The sequence below is a fragment of the Plectropomus leopardus genome, chromosome 1 (genome assembly GCF_026936395.1).
Source record: "Plectropomus leopardus strain MGB_pleo_1.0 chromosome 1, ASM2693639v1, whole genome shotgun sequence".
Taxonomy (NCBI): Eukaryota; Metazoa; Chordata; class Actinopteri; order Perciformes; family Serranidae; genus Plectropomus; species Plectropomus leopardus.
In genome coordinates this window covers 32,483,751-32,504,846 of record NC_142176.1, presented here as the reverse complement: position 1 = coordinate 32,504,846, position 21,096 = coordinate 32,483,751, and the positions used below count along the sequence as shown (strand labels likewise).

General features: G+C 44.0%; 1 long non-coding RNA gene across 6 annotated transcripts in view; it reads right to left on the bottom strand.

The window, feature by feature from the left end:
- The window catches only part of LOC121937823 (uncharacterized), a 394,787-nt gene that overhangs the window by 161,499 nt on the left and 212,192 nt on the right, over positions 1–21,096 (bottom strand). For all 6 annotated transcript variants that reach the window (XR_015777031.1, XR_015777030.1, XR_006105216.2 and 3 more), the window contains one exon: positions 5,243–5,383. This is a non-coding gene — a long non-coding RNA (uncharacterized LOC121937823). The remainder of the gene's footprint in view (positions 1–5,242; positions 5,384–21,096) is intronic.

Genomic DNA, 21,096 nt, shown 5'->3' with positions numbered 1-21,096 from the left:
GGAGGTTTGTTACAGGCTAGCAGCAGTGACCTCAGCAAATTATCATTATATTGCCAGCCATGTTTGTGCTTAGAGGGGTGGTTATAGCAGTCTGGGAATGAGGTCAGGAGGTCAAGTGCCAAAGCATAGTGTCATGGAATAGCGAGTCAAATGATGGAGCATGTGTGCTTGAAGAGCCTAGCAGATGCAGAGAAAGGACAAAAAAATACCAGACAGAGAGACACGCAAAGTCAAAGTCATTTCTAAGATGAAATCTTAAGCAAACAGATGTTGACAGGCTGACTACAAGTTCATCCCAAGGTGAGGAGACATAAACACTTAAAGGAAGCCACCTCTCTGACGGCTGGACATAGAAGACATTCAGGCAAGGCTGCGTGGTAATGAAAGGGGAACACACACAATCAGCACCTATGAGCCAACTCAATATTTCTCTCATGTGCCCCCATATATGTCAGTATAGTTGCGTAACCTTGCTGTTGTCCTTGGCATTTGAACTGTTAATAAGCCTATTTGTTAAAATGACACTGGCAGGCAGCATAAGCTCGGTCCCCCTATCCCTCAGAGTAGAAGTCAGTTATCCCCCTCCTCTCAACTCATCTGGCAGAGGTGAGGCGATATCACTCTGACTGCTGTGACAGCTCTACTTTAGCATATTCATGACGAGCAGAGTCTCATTTCACAGGTGTATTAAAATACCCCTAACCCCTTTCTCATAGGGAGCCTCGTCTCACACCACGATGGCCAGACGCCATGCATGAAAATCGATGGGGAAAATATGTAGAAATATAAGCATGCATCAGAGGCCAGGTCAAGAACCTAATTTCACAGTGACACCGGGGGTAATTTGGCTCTAGAAATGTTTGTCAATTCGCCATTCATTTGAGCAGGCATGGCATTGTGAGGCCCCCGATGTGAGTGCAAGGTGGCCAACCTGAACGCCTGTATTTATGGCGCACTTTTGTGAATACATTACGCCTGTCACAATGAAATAAGTGACATACTTACACGCTGCGAGGAGGAAGTCCAAAGGGGTGAGCACCGGGCGCGGGAGAGATAAGAGGAGAGGTAATTAGTACATTCATCTTTTTTATGATATCATTTTTCAGACATATATGATCACAATGTAAATTAGAAATAAGGAGGGACCTGCAGAAAATGGAATTCATTTGGAGCGGGTCAATCGCCCTACAATAGCGGTGCTGGGAGGCCAGGTGTAATTTACGGTGGCGCTTGGCCCTCTCTCTCTCCTGCCATGCACCTGGCAGAGCCTGATACCCTGCTGCTCCCCACAGCTGCTGGGCCTCCTCTCCCACAGATAACACCCTCATCTTCAAATGAGATTCATTTACCGCGCAGGAAAAGGACGAAAGGAAAAGAAAAGGGAGAAGAGAGGAGACAAACCTGCTCTCCCCCTTTTTTTGCACCATCTTTCTGTCTCTCTCTCCTGTGATTCAAGACTAAGCACTTACTGTAATGACATTCTATGGATTATTGATTTTTGATTTGGTTTTTCTGCTCGGCAGATGCCCCCCGTTTTAGCGGAGCCATTACCTCCGTAACGATTAGAAACAAAAAGTTAATTATGTAATTATAAAGCCAATAACAGCCTGCGCTGGTTTACCCTGCTTTAGTCGGTTTAAACATTATCTCTTGTGTGCACATCATAACAGGCGGAATGTGAGGAGAGGAGATTAACGCCTTGGAAAGCAGATGCGGAATTTAATTCTCCAGTCCATGGCTGCCTGGGAAACCATTAAGTAATCACAACATTCTCCCTCGATTAAATTCACGGCTGCCACTTTGCACACAAAGGGAAGGGGGAAGAAGAGGTGCCTGCAAAGCTCTCCCATTTTTATTGACTGTAACGTCAGTCCCTGCCTGCAGGCACAGATGAATAAAACTGTTAAATAGGGTGCCTCAATCTGTCAGAAAATGAAAAGTTTGAGTGGGCAAAATAAAATCTAAGTAAAATAAAAAAGGAGGGGGTATGTTGCGATGTGTTAGGCCCGATAAAGCTCACTCAGAGCGGGTGGAATAAATGGGGGAGCAAAAAGATGCACTTGATATTTCCCCATTATTTTCAGTCATTTTACTCTACCGCAAATGATTTTTGTCCCCAGCAGCTACAGATAAGGTTGACGGAGAGAGGAAGTGGCTGAATTGGACTTGGTTTAAATGGATTAAACACACACACACACACAGGCACATCAACAGGGGCCTACTTTGTGCCAGCACACACATACATACATGAAGCTGAGACACACGTGTATTGACAACCTAGAATGCATACAGCAAGTGTGACTAATTACTTAAGGATGGGTATGTGAGGAATTAATATGGCCTTGAAATGATATTTATTTAATGTTACGCAGTGAAGCTGGTTGAAGCAGCCCTAGAGGGATAGAGGTCAAAGGGGCGGTCTCCTTCTATAAACGAGCACTTAAGGGCAGAGAGAGGGTCCTGCTCTGATTAATTGGGTAATTCATTAGTTTGGTTAAGTCGTTTAGTAAGATGGGTGAAATGAGGGCCTATAACCTGAGGGCTCTGCAGAGCACTAGCTACAGACGAGGAGGAATACTGTGGCTAATGCAAGATAACAACATCAAATGAACTGTGAACAAATACACATCAATGGAGCCATGAGCCAGAGTGGCTGTGCTTCCTGGAAAATGAGCAACAAATAAAGGCGACACATCGACACATATACACACAAATGCCCTTTTATATTATATGAGTTTAAACATGTTGCATGGTGCTGCAAATTGTGATGGGCGTGTATCCAGAGCTCATATTGACAAGCATTAATCCTACATGGAAGCTCAGGTATGCGTTATTGACTGTGTTGTTGAATGGGGAGCTTGTATGTTAAAGGGCAGTTCTTTATGCTGTATTTAGATAAGCTTTACTTCAAAGTGCCTGCCATCATCTATCATGCTCTTTGGGTTATCAGGGGGTGCGGGCCCTGGCTTTGGTCTGAGAGTCTGATTGGTGAGCAGTGTAGATGTGTTGTGTGTAAATATGACACTGTTTTTTCACGGCTATATTTACACATGCTTCTTTAAAAGTACTTCCTTGAATGTCTGGAAACCTCACTCAGAAATCCGACACACATTTACAGGCTTGTGCACGCACGCACACACCTGCAAATGCAAACACACACACTGAAACACACGCCTAGCTTCTTTTTAGACCCATACAGGGCCCAGTGTGAGTGCCAGCCTGTTGCTATACTCCCCTCCACTCCTGTCCATCAGTTTCTTCCCAGGGGCCCCCAGTTATACCCCAGGGGCCTGGGGCCTGCACTTCCCCATTCCCTCTTCACTCAGCGCAAATGCCAGGATCAGGTTTGGGAAAGGCAGCAGTTTTTTGTGTACAGTGGACAGCTGGTACATTCCAGATAAGAGCTGAATTTAAAGTGAGTACAAAGGCAGCAAGCATGGGCTTCCTCTTTGTCTATCCTTGCCTATTGATGAGCTTCTCAATCAGGCCCAGATGGTTTGTTTCTACAAGCATCCACACAATATCATAACAGCACTGGCAGAGAATAGCAGGCAGTGTGTCTGGTTCCTGTTTGGGCCTGTTAAGCCTTTTCAAGGCTTCCATGTTACACCAGACACTGAATGGACTAAGTGGGATGATGGATTTGAATACAGAGGTTAAAATCCAAGAACACTTGTCAGTAAAGTCTTTGAACGGAGCCACACTATGGCAAAAATTCATGATGTAAAAACTGGGCTGCAGACTTGTTCCATGCAAATTTGATAAATGGCTGAATAAATATGCTACCATTTTTATGTGCTATATCCTGTTGGTAACATTTACACAAGGAGAAGTCAATATGCAGTGGGGGAAAAAATGCAGTGATGAAAGAAATTTTTCACCAGTGTCAGTGTTTTTTTAGCTTTATAGAGCTGTATGATGACCATAGCAGACATTCTCTAACTTTCAGCAGCTCCTAAATTCCTCCCGGCCCCCTGCAGCTTGGTTCAAACAGACACTGACCCACAACTCTGCTGGGGACTCTGAAACACTTGGTCCCATCGGTCCATGTCACAGGAATCTGTCCAACCAAACCAAGATTAAATTTCATGAACTAATTACACAACAAATAATTAAGCATGTACACATCTGGAGCAGACTTGGATAGACTTGCAATGTGGACAAGTGATTAATGAGCTCCATGAAGTAGCAAACAGGCACAGAAACGCAGTTATGTACATGCCAAAAAAACTAATTGTTTTGGTAATATACACCCTAAAATAGAAACATGCACGAAAGAACACATTCAATATAGCCACATGCACAAGAAAGCACATTCACAATGCATAATGCACACACACCAAGCATGTGACATCAAGAATTCGCTTTCTCTAAAAAGCCCAATTCCTACCCGAGTCCCTTTTGAACCAGGTCAAAGCCCCCACCCACAAGTCCCAACAGAAAGGATGGGAAAACTAATGACTACAATAGAGTGTTTGCATTTTTCTTGGGCCCTGAAAAACACAAAGAACAAGGCCTGTGACAAGCTCCATTATTTGGTTGCTCTGCCAGTGAGAAGACAGCTCCTGCTGGAGAGATGAAAGTGGGGGGTGTGGGATAGGGAGGACAGGAGAATGGAGAGTGTGTGGGTGTGTGTGTGTGTGTGTGTGTGTGTGTGTGTGTGTGTGTGTGTGTGTGTGTGTGTGTCTGAAGGGGGGTTATGTATGTGGGGTGTCAAGAGGGCCACGGAGATGGCAGGTGATGAGGACGGTCCCGCCCTCGCTGCCATAACCCATGTCGCGTGGAGCTACGGGCCCATCAGCACAAAGACAAATTATCGCAGGGGGAATTTCACGGACAGGAAGAATCTGTCACGTAGTGGAACCCTCCCTCTAAGGGACTTCGCACAGCCATTATGAGCTTCTTTAAGGAGGGAAAATTCACTGAGAGGCCAGCGTCCAACACCCCCAGTGCCAAGATGGATGGGGAGGAGGAGGTGTGGGTCAGAAGTTAGAGGGGAGTTGTTTTGCTTTTACTTTTTTATACTCTCCGAAGCACACTCTTAAGACCTATTACTCTTCTTTTGATAGTACTCGCTATTATTTATTTCAGAATGCTGCTGAGCAGCCATGGACAAAATATCAATACAATAAATGACTAACTGGGAAAGTTAATACATAAAAAAAATGTTTATACTTTTTCAAAGTTAACGGATTAGACTATAACTCTAGGCCTGTGGGTGTTTAAAATAATCTGCACTTACCTTCTTAGCTTCTGTCTGCTTTCAGATTTGGTGGAATGACCTCCCTGTCCAGCAGTGAGCATGTCGGCCTTCTCGCTGCTTCTGTCGCTGGCATACAGCCTCCCAGAACTTGGACCATTCCCAGCAAGCGCATGAAGAATCCTGCAATAATAAATAATACCACTCAATTGGGTATTATGTGTACTTAGAGAGTTAGATTTATAAATTAAGGCTTTGTGTTTAATTGGCAACTCCCTTTGAGATTTAACAGTGTGTTGAGTGTGCGCTTCGTGGATAAACTTAGCATTAAGCCTCTAGATACACAGGCAACAGTTGTTGGGAAATGCAGGCAAACACATGATGTCAGGCATTGTAAAGAAAGGCTGTTCCAACAGGAGGGCTGCTAGTGGTGATAAATGTTTTATTTATTCGGGATATTAAAGTGCTTACTATGGGGCTTGTACTTTCACCCCAAATGGAAATGTGAGAACAAGAGGCCTTTTAACTTCTCCACTCCTCTATGTCCAACAATACATCATCACTAATGTCAGGAACACAGTCAGCCAAAGCTCCAAAGAAAACAAACATGGAAACCAAACATGTTCAAAGATCTTTCACCTGGAAGAGCTTTAACAGAGGTCAAGCGGGGAAGTTGTTTTACTTTTTTGTTGGAATGTTTTCACTGAAATATTTCCCCAAGTCACCAACAGCAATTCTTTTTATGTAAGCATTAAATAAATTTGGTGTTTTAAATCACATTTCACATTTTCAGGGCTTTCCACAAAATAAAAATAAATAAATAGTCCTGGTGCATAAACTAAATCCATTCCTACACGTTGGCAAGTACATGTTGAAAAAAAAAAAATCACATCCACTGCTGAGCGATATCCCCTCCCTTTCTTCCTCACTGTGTCTGCATCATTCATGGGACCACAACATGTGTAATCATGCTCAATATTTTATAACAGGTTGTATTACAACAACTTATTCTCATTCAGAGTGTACGCATGTATCCAAACATCTCCCCCAATAATGGGAACAATGGGGCTTTAAGTTGTTCGTGGAAAGAAGCCACATCTATTGTGTTCAAAGATATCATTCCAATTGAACCATTATGACATCGCCTTTTAAATTTGTCTTGGCCAACACAAAAGACCAGTGGCCCTTTAACAAATGTGAAGGGGATTATTCTATTCCTTCAACTTCGAACCCCACAGCCTTTCTCCTCTCTTTCACACAGGGGCATGAACTTGGATGGGTCCTGCTTTCCCCCCTGCTGAACACCACATTTTAAACACACAGCCACAATTGGCTGGATTAACCCTCTCCCTGCTCCCTCTGCGTGGAACGATCCTATGGACTCGACAACCCCTGCCATGCTAGCAACCGGCGGAGGTCCATGCTAACTGGATCATGTTCCATGAGAAGAAAAAAAAAAAGACAAGTGTCCCTAACTTTTCTCATGTCACTTTCTCTCACAGCCCCCAGTGTGGATGGGTATAGGCCTCACTTAAAAGAGACTCCTTTGAACTGGATTCATGGGCCATTTGCATAAGCAGATTTGGGTGAGGAGAATGGAGGGGTATTGCGGCTGGTCATTAATATGCCAGCTAATTCAGCACATTGTAAGCCCATTGATGCTTCACTAAAGGGCAGTTATCCCATTGCCATTGTTTAGGCCTGAACCAGTCTCAGCAGTTGTTACAAATTACATACTTAATTGATTTAAAATCTGCCATAAACCGCACAATGAGGGGAGATATGGCAATGGTGGACGATAGAGCAATGCTGAGTGAGATTTTTTTTAATGTCCATCTAATAAATGAATGGACTTGCAAACAGCTGGCTCTGTGTTTGCGAGATAAACATCATAAGCAGATGTGTCGCCAGTCAACCCCTGCTTATTTTACTGCACCACTAACATAAGCACGCATTTCAAACATATTCACAGACTCATTTTCAACACATTTGTAAAACGATGCCCCATCGATCGCATCTCTGACTGCTCGACCTGGTCTTCAGCCAAGATACTTTCCAAAGATAACACAGTGCAAGTGATTACCGCGGGACTGTTTGTGCCGTCATGACTCAGCCGTGGTAATGCGCACTCCACATTTTCACACTCAGCACCAATTAGTGGCTGCAACAAAGCTTGACCAAAAATAAACATTGCAGTATTGCATACTTATTACCACAATAAGACGTAATCCCTGGGATATGCTGAACAATATTAGCTTTTCAATTACTCCTCAGAGCCATTGAGCGGCAGTCTATTGAAACAGAGAGCAACCCCCCAACACACACACACACACACACACACACACACACACACACACACACACCCTGCCCTCCACAGGCTACTCCAGCATAGTACTTGAGATGTGAGAGCCTTAAACATAGCACCCCTCGGCATACACGCCAGTGCCTCCTCACTCCTCAGCCTATGTTTCTCTCCTCCTTGTTTATTCTGCTCTTCTTCTTTCCAGTGCTCCATCTCTGACTACGAACAGCCTTGATGCAAAGGCTACAGACAAGTGTGTGATGTAGAACGCTGGGTAGAGCGAGGAAAAACACATGATGCAATAATGTTTTGTACAAACTAAGCAAATGGTGAGGCAATTATGATCACTAGGATGTTGTTAATGATTATAGGAATGAGAGAAATGGCGATGGAGGCGATAAAACTGACAGCAGTGATGATGAAAGTGGCGGAGGTAGAAAAAGAGGAGGAGGAAGTAGTGCTGCGTCTCTTCCTGAGATGCCCCACCTTTTGTGAGGCCCTGACCCGCTCTTCAGCAGTCGCCATTGTCAGCGAGTCCTTCGAGGGGTTTGTATGCTGCGGGGGCCTCTGTGTATTCTTCCCCCCAACTCTCTTCAATCTCCTGCCCCTGATAGGGCCACATCAAAGCTGGAGGAGCTGTGCTTTGTGGGGCCTTGGTCCCTTGACTCTCAACATGTGGTTTTGTGGCTCTGGACATCGGCACCTTTTAACCCATTCTGTCGAGATTAGGCATCGCCTTCAATTGGGCATTAGTGAAACTATAGTAACCAATAAGAAGCTTGTCGCTGAATGGAAACTATGTATCTTGTCACAGTGGAGCTGTCGGAACATCACGATCCCAGACAAGTTCCTCGGCAGGATTTTGGCTGCCTGGATGGGGGCCCCTTCTTTTCATGCTGACACCAAGTCTTTCCACGCACACTCACTGACACACACACACACACACACACGGACACACATTTTTGCAACCCAGGCACTGTAATGGTAATTTATATTCTACACAAAGAGGGGGAAAACATTGTTTTCCACAGGGCACAAGCATTTAATTATCTCCTTTTTTTCATGTCTTGCCTACAACAGTGAGTGAGAAAATTGGACCAAAATGAATAACCAACAGTTTAAGAAAGGGGAGGGGGGAAATTGCTGCACACGATGACTAAGGGTGTAGGGTTTGGAAGCCTGGGAAATAAACAGGAACTAATGGAGTGGGTCTCTGCTGCAGTCTTGGCTGGCAATGGGCTGGTCCTGGGGAGAGAGGAAGGGCAGGCGAAGGGCCAGGCAGTGTCGTCGGCCCCCAGCTTCATTAAGAGGTGCAAACACAGCTCCACAGTACTCAGGCCTAGGGCTCCATCAGTCAGATCCTGGCCTTAGCCCGGGCTTAACATGAGCTAAAGACTCCAGACATCACACACTCATTAAAGCCAGGCTCCTGGAGCAACTGTCACTGGCTAGCAGCTCTCCGGCAACTGCTCCCTCCAGATTCCTGTTGAGGGGAATCTTCACACATCCCCAGGTTGGCTCCTTGTGCTCCAGCACCAGTCAACAGCTTGGATTAGTGAGGTTACTATAGTCAAAACATTTATTCACTGAACAAAGCCAATCTGCCCTTTTCTGGCTTAGCCCTATCCCTGCTATCAGATGGCCATTTACTGAAATAATAGAGATAAGACGTGTGATCCTCGCAATTTTCAGATAGCTCAAATGACTCGCTGACGGCTCAATCTGTCAGTGTGTACATGATTTGATGTGCAGTTGCATGCAAACTAGAGAGTGACTCTGCAAAGCCATGCTAATGCCATCAAATATACACATCATAGCGTTGACACTTGGCTGGTGCTTTTTGTCTATCCGTTTTGTTATAAAGCCCCAGTTACAGTGTTCAATTGATGCTGCTCAGTCGACACAAGTCTCACACTGGCTCAGGCAGAGCAGGGAGAATCAGCATGAGGGTGGATTGATTTTTGGCTGGGTGCGGACAGTGAGCGAGGGACAGTGGGCCTCCAGACAGAAGCTTGGCTGGACTCTGTGAAGACTGGAGCCTTCTGTGAGGTTGCCTGCCCCACCACATGGAGTGCTCCAACAGTGACCCTGCGCAAACTGGCAACTGCCAACCGTCTGCTTCCGTCTGCTTGGCATATTTGGCCATTTAGTGGGCGCTTGTGAAGATCAAATGGGTTAAGATCGCCCCTCTTAGTGAGCGGGGAAAAAAGAACATCAAAAAGGTGTAAATTTCACTTCCCCACTTTTGATTAAGTCAAGCATGAAAAGAAATGTAATACTCTCAAGTGGCAAGGGTTTACACTATTGATGCTGTTACTTCTGCTTCAGGAGGCCCAATCAGCCGACAGGGAGCTGAGTAAACTCGCCCTGAGTTTTAGGGGAGGCCAGATGGAGGGCTTTTGCTGTGCCTGAAAAGACAGCTTAAGAGCTCGCCTCCTCAATCCCACTCAATACTGACTGTGTGAAATCCTGGCCCTGGCTAACCCCCCAACCCACCCGCCTTCTCCAAAGCTGGTGGCTACCACCATATGGGCTTGTTTAAAAACTCCCACAGGCTGGTACAAAGCACAACAACACAGTTTTCATATCAAGTACTCTCTCAAAGAGGCCCCCCCTCCGACTCCTTCCCTTCCGATTCCAAAGGCTGTCACGGGTTCTGCTCTGATTAATAGTTGGTGTTGGCCGTCTGTTTTGGCAGATCATTTTGTGCGATGATTAATATGAATTTACCAGCTCAATCCAGATTTCATATGTTACAAAGGGAACTGCTGATTGACTGGATGTTTGCCTTTTCACCTGCAAAAAAACCCCACACATCTCGAAATATTGGAGAGATATTAGTGGGGTGACCCTCCAGGGTAACATTGCACCTCCTTGCTATGCTTTGTTGCGACAGGCTCACACAAAGCAAAAGTGAAGTAGAGCAGTGCCCCTGGTAGTATGTGGTGGACAGCGGAAAGGAATGGCTTTTGTAAAGACTTAATAGAATCTTTAACCGTTCCAACAATCCACTCCCATGGAGTTGCATTAAGTAGATATTGTAAAGGGAAAATGACCTAAATAGCTCAACATCAACCTCATTAGGCATGCAGGCAGGGCCTGGGCCATTTCATGGTGGAAGCTATTGTCAAGGCTCACCCCAGGTAAGCATTAAATTGCAAATGATACCCTGAAAGGCAGAGAGGAGAGGGCAGAGAGGGAGAGAGAGTGAATATAGCAAACACAGAGAAAATGGTTCTCAGGACAACAGAGAATGAAAAGGCGGTTGGAGGAGCTGCTCTGACCGTAAAAAATCCAATACATCACAGCTTTTGGGGAGCAAATTCCACTCGTCTCCTAAGTGTCTTATTTGTAAGCAATGCTGAGCACAGGCCTGTGTGGGGAGACAGAGAAAAAAATAGAGAGGGAGCAAGAGAGAGAACCTAATGACAGACTGATAGCAATTACTTGTGCCCGTCAACGGCTCCTCTCCCTTCCAGCATTCCAGGGGAAAATTAGACGAGTGGGAAAAATAAGGCAGAAGAAAAAGGTAAAGGGGTTGAAAACAGTTTAGATTGAGTCTGAAGAAGTAGTCTCTGTAGTCTCTCTCCACCGTCACAAACTTTCCAGCAAAGTCTATCTCTCAGCAAATCAATAGCCGCATCCTCTACGCACAAACAATCTTCACCTAATGACCCCTTGGATCAACATGTTAATAAAGGGGTCTCTGAAGAATAGTTTGCAACTGCAAAGTGCTCTTGTGAGTGACATTAAAAGATGCTCCAAAATGGGAGGCGTGCTCCCCGGCGGAACTGCTCTCTGTCACCCTTCCTGGTGAGAAATTGTACCTTTGCATATTCCTTGTCACCGGTGGCATAAGTGAAAGGACCCCCGAGGACAGTGTTAGTCACTGCTTGCCTTGTGGAGTGGAGTAAATTAAAGCAGGGATTAGGGCAGGCGAAATTGTGGATGACAAGCAAGGCGGTGGCAGCCACATCAAGTGCTCTTTAGGCCCATATGTCTTCATGAAGCGCAGCAGTAGAGGCTACCAATGAGCCCACTGCACAGCAGTTTACTTTATTCACCGCGAAGTAGACAAACGCTCCTCCTCTCTACGTGTCCGCTCCTCCTCACATACGCGTACCAACACACAGTCCTGCAATGTAACGTCAATGAATACAGTATGCTTATATGCCTCGGTGATGAAATAACATGCATGTTTCCCTGATGTGATGGACAACACATGATAAAATTTGTAGCTCCGCCTGTGTTATCAGTCAACTGACCAATTAATTAATCAACTAAAACCAGATTAACAAAAACTAAATAAAATATTACATGATAAATATGGATGCAGTTTCTGCATTACACAAAAATGCTTCTGTTTTGTCATCTTTTCCTGGATGCGACTTTTACCCTCAGCCTTAAAATCTATTCATTTTTATGCTCTAGTTGTGTGAAATTGTATCCCAAAACAAACAATAAACCAAAACAAATTTAACACATGAAGTTGTGAGGAAACTAAGAGAATATTTTGACACTAGTTAATCCTTATTCTCCATGGAGAGACAATCTCCGACCTTAATCTGCTTGCAGTAGCAGCGTGGAATATACCTACCTTAAGGGCTGAGAAGAGGTGTGCGGCTGTGTGTGTGCGCTTTAGATGTAGAATTACCATGCAATTACAATATAATGACACACATTAATCGTTTGAGTTTCTCCGGCACAACTGCGGGACCGTGTTGGATGCATTAATTAGCGAGCTCCTCATGTTGTGGCCCCGGCAATTGTTAACATTTGAAAAAGGCTCTCCAGCCACCACACTCCCGCAGATAAATATCCTCTGGCTAGTAGATGAAAATATCAAAAACAACTGTGACTGCGTATGAAAAAGAACGTGACGACACCAGCCGGGCGGGAGGCAATAGTGAGCATGCTGAGAAATCCAGAGGCATTCAAAATGTGTGTCTGTGTGTGTGTGTGTGTGTGTGTGTGTGTGTGTGTGTGTGTGTGTGTGTGTGTGTGTGTGTGTGTGTGTGTGTGTGTGTGTGTGTGTGTGCGCACTGAGCTTGTGTTGGGTGTGTGTTGTGTGTTCACGCATGTTTACTTAGTCAGAAAACCCTCAGCGCCACATTGTCCATTTGCACAGTGGGACCTGTCAGCTACTCAAGCTACAAAGGTGATGATCGCATTTTCCACACAATAACTGCAGTTTGTGTTCTTCTAAACACCTGACTCACCTGCCTCTATTTCAAATATTAAAAAATGTATAACAAAAATGGCACTTTTTTATGCTGAGCTCTTCTAAATACTCATAATTGTCCTTGTTTACATCACTCCCCCCAATAATAATCTCATTGGATTATGCTAACCCTCCCTCTCATCTTGTATGCAGGCGCAGTGTTAAATCTATGAGTGAGCTCAGTGGGAAGCAGCCAGTGGGTGCTCTAATGAAAGTCACTTCGCTGCCCTACAGAGAGGTCAAGCTTTTACACCTGGCCATAACCACATGGGGCCACACTGCATGCATGGCCTTGGAAATGACTGTCAGATAAGGAACTGCATAATTTAGATGCAGGGATCACACCAGCAGCAAAGCAAGAGGAAGGTGACAACAGAGAAAAGTCGGGTTATGGATAAACATGAAGCTATTTAAGGATTATTTATCATACATTTATACCCTATCAAAGCAACATCAGTCAAGTCAGGGCCAAAGATTCTTCAAATAATAGCAATTTTTTAGAAAAAGTTGAAAATGCTTAATGCCTGATTTAACAAGATTACAATGATGGAATATTGAGGTTAGTTTTTTGGCAAACTTATTGCAGGTCAACTGTCAATCAAAACAAGTTCCAAAATGCTGACTTTCACATAATTTTAGACATCTATATTATGCCTTTCCTTTTTTTTATTTTCCTGTGACAACTGTACATGTCTTGCACACCTCAGAAGAATGATTCCACCCAAATTAACCATGCCTTTACAACCGTTTAAATTAATTTTAAATGCACGTTGCTGGTAATGTGTGTGTGTGTGTGTACGTGTGTATTGCCACTATCACACCAGAGGATGGCAGAGTGGTTGATGAGACTTGGCTTCATGGAGCTTGGCTCCTGACTGTGGCTGCTTTGGATGCAGGGGAGGGCTTAAACAGTGAGCTTTGGGCCCCATTAAGCACTACAAAGCCTGCTTATTTTCAAAATTCCACACCTCCCTTTAAATCATCCTGCATTCTATGAATTGTAAGAAAGAAAAGCAGAGGCAGATAAATCCAACTCCGAGTGACATCTAGCATCACATTTCAAAGGTACCTCAAAACATACCCAGAGGATGTAAGTGACAGTTTTGACACTAATTCTGAGGACCTAAAAAACAGGAGTGTATATATACATTTAAGAAATATCCCTCCTTTCCATTCAGATGATCAGATTGGACAACCATGCAGGAGCAATGGACAGGTATAATGACTATCACAGGATTTTTTTTTTCTTTTTCTGGAGAGTCTATTGAAGTAACACCGCTAAGGACAAACGGGTCCTTCAAAGGGTGTGCCACACAAAGAAAAGTTCACCGGTTACACGGAACCTTCCAACAGCACAAAGATCTACAGACTGCTAACTCGTGTTTCCAGTAGCATGCATCCGTCCATCTGGCTGCTGTGTCCAGGTCTCTGGCCCCCACAAGCAGTCTGTGCAGCTAGACTCCACGCATGGCCTGATCCTCTTGGCAGCCAACGATGCAGCACGCTAATGAAGAGGTAATGAGCCAGCAGATCCCTGCGATCTGCACGGGGGCCACAGTGCAAAAGTTTACGTTCCCAGGACATGGAGGGAGAGCATGCCGAACAAGCTGCAGGATGAAAGCTGGGCCTGAGTCGGCCGCATAGATCTACAGCCACAGAGGGGATTACAGACACCTACTTCCAGCTTAGGCTGGAGTTTTTGAAGTTTGGGCATAGGAGGGGAGGGATCCCTTTGGCAGAGTCCTGTTTGATTCTGGTGGGAGTCCATCTCTAATCCCCCCTTCCCGTTCTCACCTTCTGCCTGATCCACTGCAGCCTCTCATCCCCGTGGTCCAGGATCATTATCCACCTTGGCCAAGGGGGCTCCCCCTCATTAATTTCCCTAAGCAGATTACAGAGTGTGCGTTTGTTGTTGTTGTTTGAGCCATCTGATTTGCCTAAGCCCTTTGTTTTTTCATCTGGTTTACACTTTAATGCCCCCCGAATGAGTTTCAATGACGGGGGGATCAACCTGACCCACTGGCAATGCAGCAGAGAACTTAAGAGAAGTGAGGCTAGCCCGAGGGGGTGGATGAAGGGAGGAGCACATCTCACTTCTCTCCACTGCAGATTTAGATGTTCAGAAGGAGGAGACAAGCGTTGATTTAACCTCAACTGGAGACTGGATCATCGGCTGCATTCAGTGGACCAATAAGGCCCACAGGCCCACCGTTGGCTTCTCTGGACTACAAATGACACAGCTGCTGGGCCAAACCGGACCTAGCTGTCTCCCCACAGCCAAATACCCCTCTGAAAAATGAACCCTTAGAGTGATGTGGTCAGTTGGCAGGCCATGCAAGCTCTTCTCTGAATTTGGGGCTGTTTGTACAATCCAAAGCTGGAGGGGAATTAGTTTGCAATGACCGCTTGGTCGCTCTGGTCGCTCCATCTTCTCCGTGTGACATCTCATTAGTAAGATGAACGCAGCCTGACCTGGGTCCAACAGCACTTGGCAGTCCAGTATGCTCTCCCGTCTGACACACCTCTCACACATCATTATCAGCTATTAGCCACAGTGAGCTGAACATTACGTAATTAATCCAGCTTTTCATAAGCAAAGGTGGAGGGGTGAATACACTGGCATGCGACTGACTACCTCAACCAGAAGTGAAAATTCTGCATTCAAAGTGTGCCCTACTTTCATATTCATTATCAATCTACTGGAGACAATTTTCTATGAAAATGCCACAATTCACAGCTATTACGCCCTCGTCAGTGGCAGAATTATAGAAGTCTTTTAGGACAAAGCAAATAGAATTGTTGTTTAACATCACAGTTTAAAGCTACAAAGAGAAGCACAGCAATGAGCAAGGGTAAAAAAGGGCAAAGTAAACACACAATAACCATCTACCGACAATCACACAGGCGTCCTCCCCAACCCCCATCCAGAATCCACGTGGCTCCTATCTGCAGCAAACAATTCCATACAATTAATCTGATCCAAATGTAATTGATTGATAAGGGAAAGAAGGGCCGGCACTAACCTTCTTGGGTTGCATTTGTCTGGGAGCACAGACGGACAGTGCAGATGTCATCAGGCCCATCAACGGGCCAGACTTTATCAGGCCCTTGGATCGAAACACAGTCCTTTTGGAGTATGGCCAGCATCACCCAGAGAGGGAGGGCAGTGAAAAGGTAGAGCTAATGGGACATTCTTGTACACCTCATCTCCATCTAGATCTAACAGGCCAGGCCCATGCGCTCTTTAAGGTCACAACTGACTCTACATTTGTCCCCTTTTCAAAAGATTGTCCTTTGACACACTGGAAGGGCTTTTCCATTGGCACTTCAGCCACACCAAGGCACACCACACTGTGTCAATTTTCGCTTTCATTACCAGTTTAAATCAGCTGGGTTTTGCTGAGACGTCCCCAAATGGACCATCCCCTGAGCCAGGCCAACAGTGCGCCCAGCCGCCTACAAATGACATCAGATAGGCTTCATCATCATGATTCAGCATCAACATTCAGTCACAATACAGTGACATGTTAATCAATCGATCAATTTATTTATCACATGAAATCATACAAGCCACATTTCCAGTGAAATGCAATCCTGTAAGCTCCTTTAACGTGTGCATTGCAATTTAAATTGTGTATTGACCTTCAAATAAAATGCATCACAAAAAAAACATCAGTAGAGAGATGCATTTTTCATACAAAATGTAATTTACTGTGCAGCTCAAAGGCTACTAGCAGCTACGGGGAACTTTTAACATAGAATGTTTTCTTTCATTTTAATCAATACAGTTAATCAATTATATTCGTTTTTATAGCTTTCTTGCATTACATAGACTTTAGTAATGATTGGATCTTCAAGCGCTTACAAATTTATATGAATCGCAATCAGATTATGCAAACTGGAAACATTGTATTTCCTCACTGAATAAAAAAGTGGCGGTGTTGTTCCAGTGCACTCTGGCAGCATAACATTCAAGACATTACAAGCAAGCTGGAGGAGATGGGTATCACGTATAGGTTGGTGCAGTTCTGATAAAATTAATAAAAAAATTTAAAAAAACTGAGTTAACAGGACAAAAAAGTTGTTATTATACAAGCAGGGTGGACAGAAAAATGTTTCATTGGTCTGAAAGCGAGTGCATCATCATCAGTTAAAGGGGCACCATCGAGCAGGTAGCCCTACTGCATGGTGATGCAAATCCCTGCCATGCTGGGCTAACACGCCAATTCAAAGCAATTTCAGCCAAGCCGGCACATGTGTATGGAAAAGCTTGCAGGGTAGCAAAAAGATGTGCTTTTTACATGATTTTGAAATTTCAGATTTTTTTTCTCCAAATTATCTTTTCCCAACTAATTTTTTATTAGCTACAACAGCACATAGACAGCCGACAATGGCTGTGACCAGAATTCCTGAGTGAGAATGATGAAAGATGTTGGTTGAATAAACACAGCCTTGTTTAACCTACAATGATGTCCACAGTTCAGCACTGATCTGCACTTGGAAAATGTTGTGGCCCTGTTTTCCCCTGACCTGCAATCACAGCATGGCTGTCTGTGTATATCCTCTCATTGCAGGGTCAGAGTAGCGTGCTGAATCACATAGAAGCTGTCCTCTAAACAGCAAAGGAACCTAGGTATTTGGTCTTGGTTTAGACTAGGACACTAAAGACACAACAACATGGGAATAAACTGTCATTTATGCACGCACAAGCAAAGTATTTGTATATGGCTGCCACTTGCTGTAATTGAGCGTCTGCAGCTGACTCTGCATTGACCACATCCTCACTTCATGCAGTCATGTTTGCGAAACCTGGGTTGTCTGTTGCATGAGTAATATGCATTGTTTTCCTCTATCTAGAGCCTAGACAAAACATTGTTTAGCTTTTATATACCTGGGAGAGGTTTTTGAAGCATTTTTAGCAATGCCTTTCTTGACATTCATTTGCATCTGTGTTGCATTTGTGTTGCATAAACTTGAAATTCTCATTCTGATATTTAATTATTGATACAAAAATGATTTAAATATGTGCATTGAAAGATGTAATGAAATTACATTGATTAAAACATGTATATTAATTTTATTGAATATAATATTCCATTAAATTATGACTTAAAGTTGGCTGCACCGACTGTCCCATATCTTCAATCAATTAACTCAGAATTACAATTCTGCAAGCAGCTAGCTGGATAAGGTTGCAAAACAGCACTTGCACTGAAAAAAAGAAGAAGCTATCTTTAAAGCAGCAAAATCATGCAATAAATACAAAATTAAATTAATTTGGTTTCATATTCAACCCTCACTACGTATTTTTTAAGGCAATACAAAAAATATTTTTGCCAGTGGGCTGAATTAATTACACTTTTTTTCCCACAGAAGTTTGTTTACTCTGTCTAGAGATGGACATTCGAGATTTGAACTGTACAATAATCTTGAGGGTATTTTTTTTGTTTTGTTTTAAGATTAAAAATTCGATTTAAGGATTTATTATTATTATTAAGACAGAATAAAAGTGATGTAAGTAAAGTTGTCATTTGCTTTCGAGGTGAACAATGCACTGTGCCACATGATTTTTGGATGGCTAAGAGTGTTGACCCATTATTGCCTACCTTAAAAAAATAAAGACATTAGTTAATTTATTTATTTGTATAGCACATTTGACACTTCAGCAATCAAGTAAATTCTATCCAAATGTGAAACTTGTGAAGCTCCACCTGAATTAAGGAAAAAAAAACGTTAGAAGTTAGAAAGCTTTAGAAAGTTAGAAAAATACTTTTTTAATCACATTAAACCAAATTTGTATATCAAGCGTTCAAATATTAAGATTGTGCATACAATTTAACTTATATGTATAACTGACAATTTTACACCTTGGCCTCTATGTAAGGTAAAGTAACCAAACCATGTCTCTGTCCGCTCTCTCACTCCCATTTCAGTAACTGGTTCCACATCTGGAAGAGTCCTGGCTCTGATGAATGGCCTGCTGTGAGCATTTACTGCCCATGATATGCAGGGGATTATCTACCTAAATTTCTGGGGTTGGCTATAACTTGGCTTCCATTTCTCACTGGATAAAGTCAAATACATCCCCTGCACTATATATATATATATATATTTTTTTTTTTTCATTTTTTCAGAGATTTTGTATACTATGTTGCAGTGTGACCATTTAGTTTAAGTGGAGTAACTCCGCTCATATGCAGTACATGCCAAAATTGTTAAGTATGCCTTTTTTGAACATAATTCACTGATACACAAATCACAATCCATGTGTTCATGCGTCGTCTTTTATAGTTTTGGGGGGGTTTTGCCTGGTACTGCCAGGCCCTTTGGGGCCCCTGAAGGATGTGGGCAGCACGTTCTGCAGGGTACAAGGCCAAGCTGATAGAAATCCTCTTCCAATGTTAAGCAAGGAAGAAGAGACACAGGGGGACAGTGGAGATGGGGAGGGAGGGTGAGGCCCATAACCACACTGGGCTTCAGTGGCAGAGGGAAGCTGCAGGCAGTGGTATGGTCTCCCTAACGGCCTCACCCCACTGATCCCGCAAATTCGGTAAACTTCATGGAAATTTAATAAGTGCTGCTGCTTTGTGTTCACCCGCAGAGCCCAGGCCTGGTGCTGCGAGGCACATGTGTGATGGTTTACCCACAGACACTTGCTGGCCTGTTTTTGAGGCAGACAGAGGAAAGTCCCTCTTAGTGGTGCGGCTCTCTGAGCCAGAGAAGGAGCTGTGACCCCAGGGGCCATGCTGCTTCAGCCAATATAGACTCTGTACGTCCTGAGGGAGAATAATATGTGGGGCTGGCCCAGGCCCGTTTCATTTCCCCTCCCCTCTCTCTCTCTCTTTCCCTCCCTTCAAAGACCCTGCTCAGCTGCTCCTGCCAGGCTACAGAGCTCTTTGAGTTAAAAGGACAGCGATTCTCATTTGAAATCACTGCCTTTGCTCCCTCATCTCTCCTTTTTCAGGGGCTGGCTTCTGCTGGCTGCACCACACTGAGCAGTGCTCCGCCATGACAACTAAATAGGCCCCCTAATACCACTTCATAAAGCCAAGGAGTATCCTCCAGGCAAGGAGCTGTAAATTAAAGACATAAATGTTGCCTTCATGGAAAGCGCAAAGAGTGAACCTTCCACTAAAATGACAGGAGTGGCTTAACAGTCCAGGCTAAATGATACCTTAACCAGGCATAATTTATAGGCACGTCCTACGGTGAGAAATAAATGGATCTCCTGGTTATGAGGACTATGAACAGAGACAGTGTTGCTGTGTGTGTGAGTGTGTGTGTGTGTGTGTGTGTGTGTGTGTGTGTGTGTGTGTGTGTGTGTGTGTGCACCAGTGGGAGCTTATCAACAAGTGTGGCTAAGTAGGATGATATTAGCTATAGGGTAAGACTAGAGATAAGACATGAATTTTATTCTTTGTCGCTCAGCCTGAAACTGACAATGCTAGGAATTCTGATAGCAAAGTAACTAAAGATAAAAAACAAAGTATGCTGCGACTGTATAGTACACTCGTACAATGTGCCCACCAGGTAATATATTGTCTAACTTGCATGCTAGCAGGTAGACAAGAAGAATGTATTTCATTTCCAACTGTCATCACTCAGCCCTGTCTGTCACAGCCACATAAACAGTTTTTGTCAGTCTCATAAACAGTTCAGTCCCCCCCCCCTCCCCCCCTCCCCCCTCAACGGTTTACCTTGTCATCATTCATTTTCTAAGAGAGGGATCCAACATGAATGACAGATGAGGAGGAGACAAAAAAGACAACATGAAAAAGGATTTCTTCGGGCTTTCCCAAACACGAAGAGAAAAAAGACGTTATTCTGCTGTTTATTTAGTCTCATTCCCTTACCGGTCGACAGACAACAATGAACAAGTGCAGGCACCTATTGCAGAGAGATGACAAGAGATGAAGATGACTGAAGGAGTAGTCTGGGAGATAAGAGCTTTCCTTCACTCTGTTTCTCTGTCCTTCTTTCTGTCTGTCTGTCTCCCTCTTCTTTCTATCCTTGTTGCCTATGATGATGTGACAGGGCTGCTAAGCAGATATATGTGCCCATCATTTACGCACCAGGCTGTCTGTAACAGAACAATTCCTCAATTCATTTTTCACATTATTGTTTCCCCCCTTTTTAGCGTGTCACATGGGTCTTGCGTTATGGGCGTTGTGACGGCGGGGGTGAGATAGGAGGGCAAACAGGCGCAAAGTGGAAGGATGCTGGGCTTCTCCAAGGGGATGTTTGGCTTTGTAATTTCACCCTTGAAATTCGTGATTACAAACGGGACAACTTTTTTAATTTTCTCTTTTGTCTGGATTCAGCTGGCTGACAGTCTGCCCCAGCAGCCAGGCCTTTTAATCAATCACCTAGATA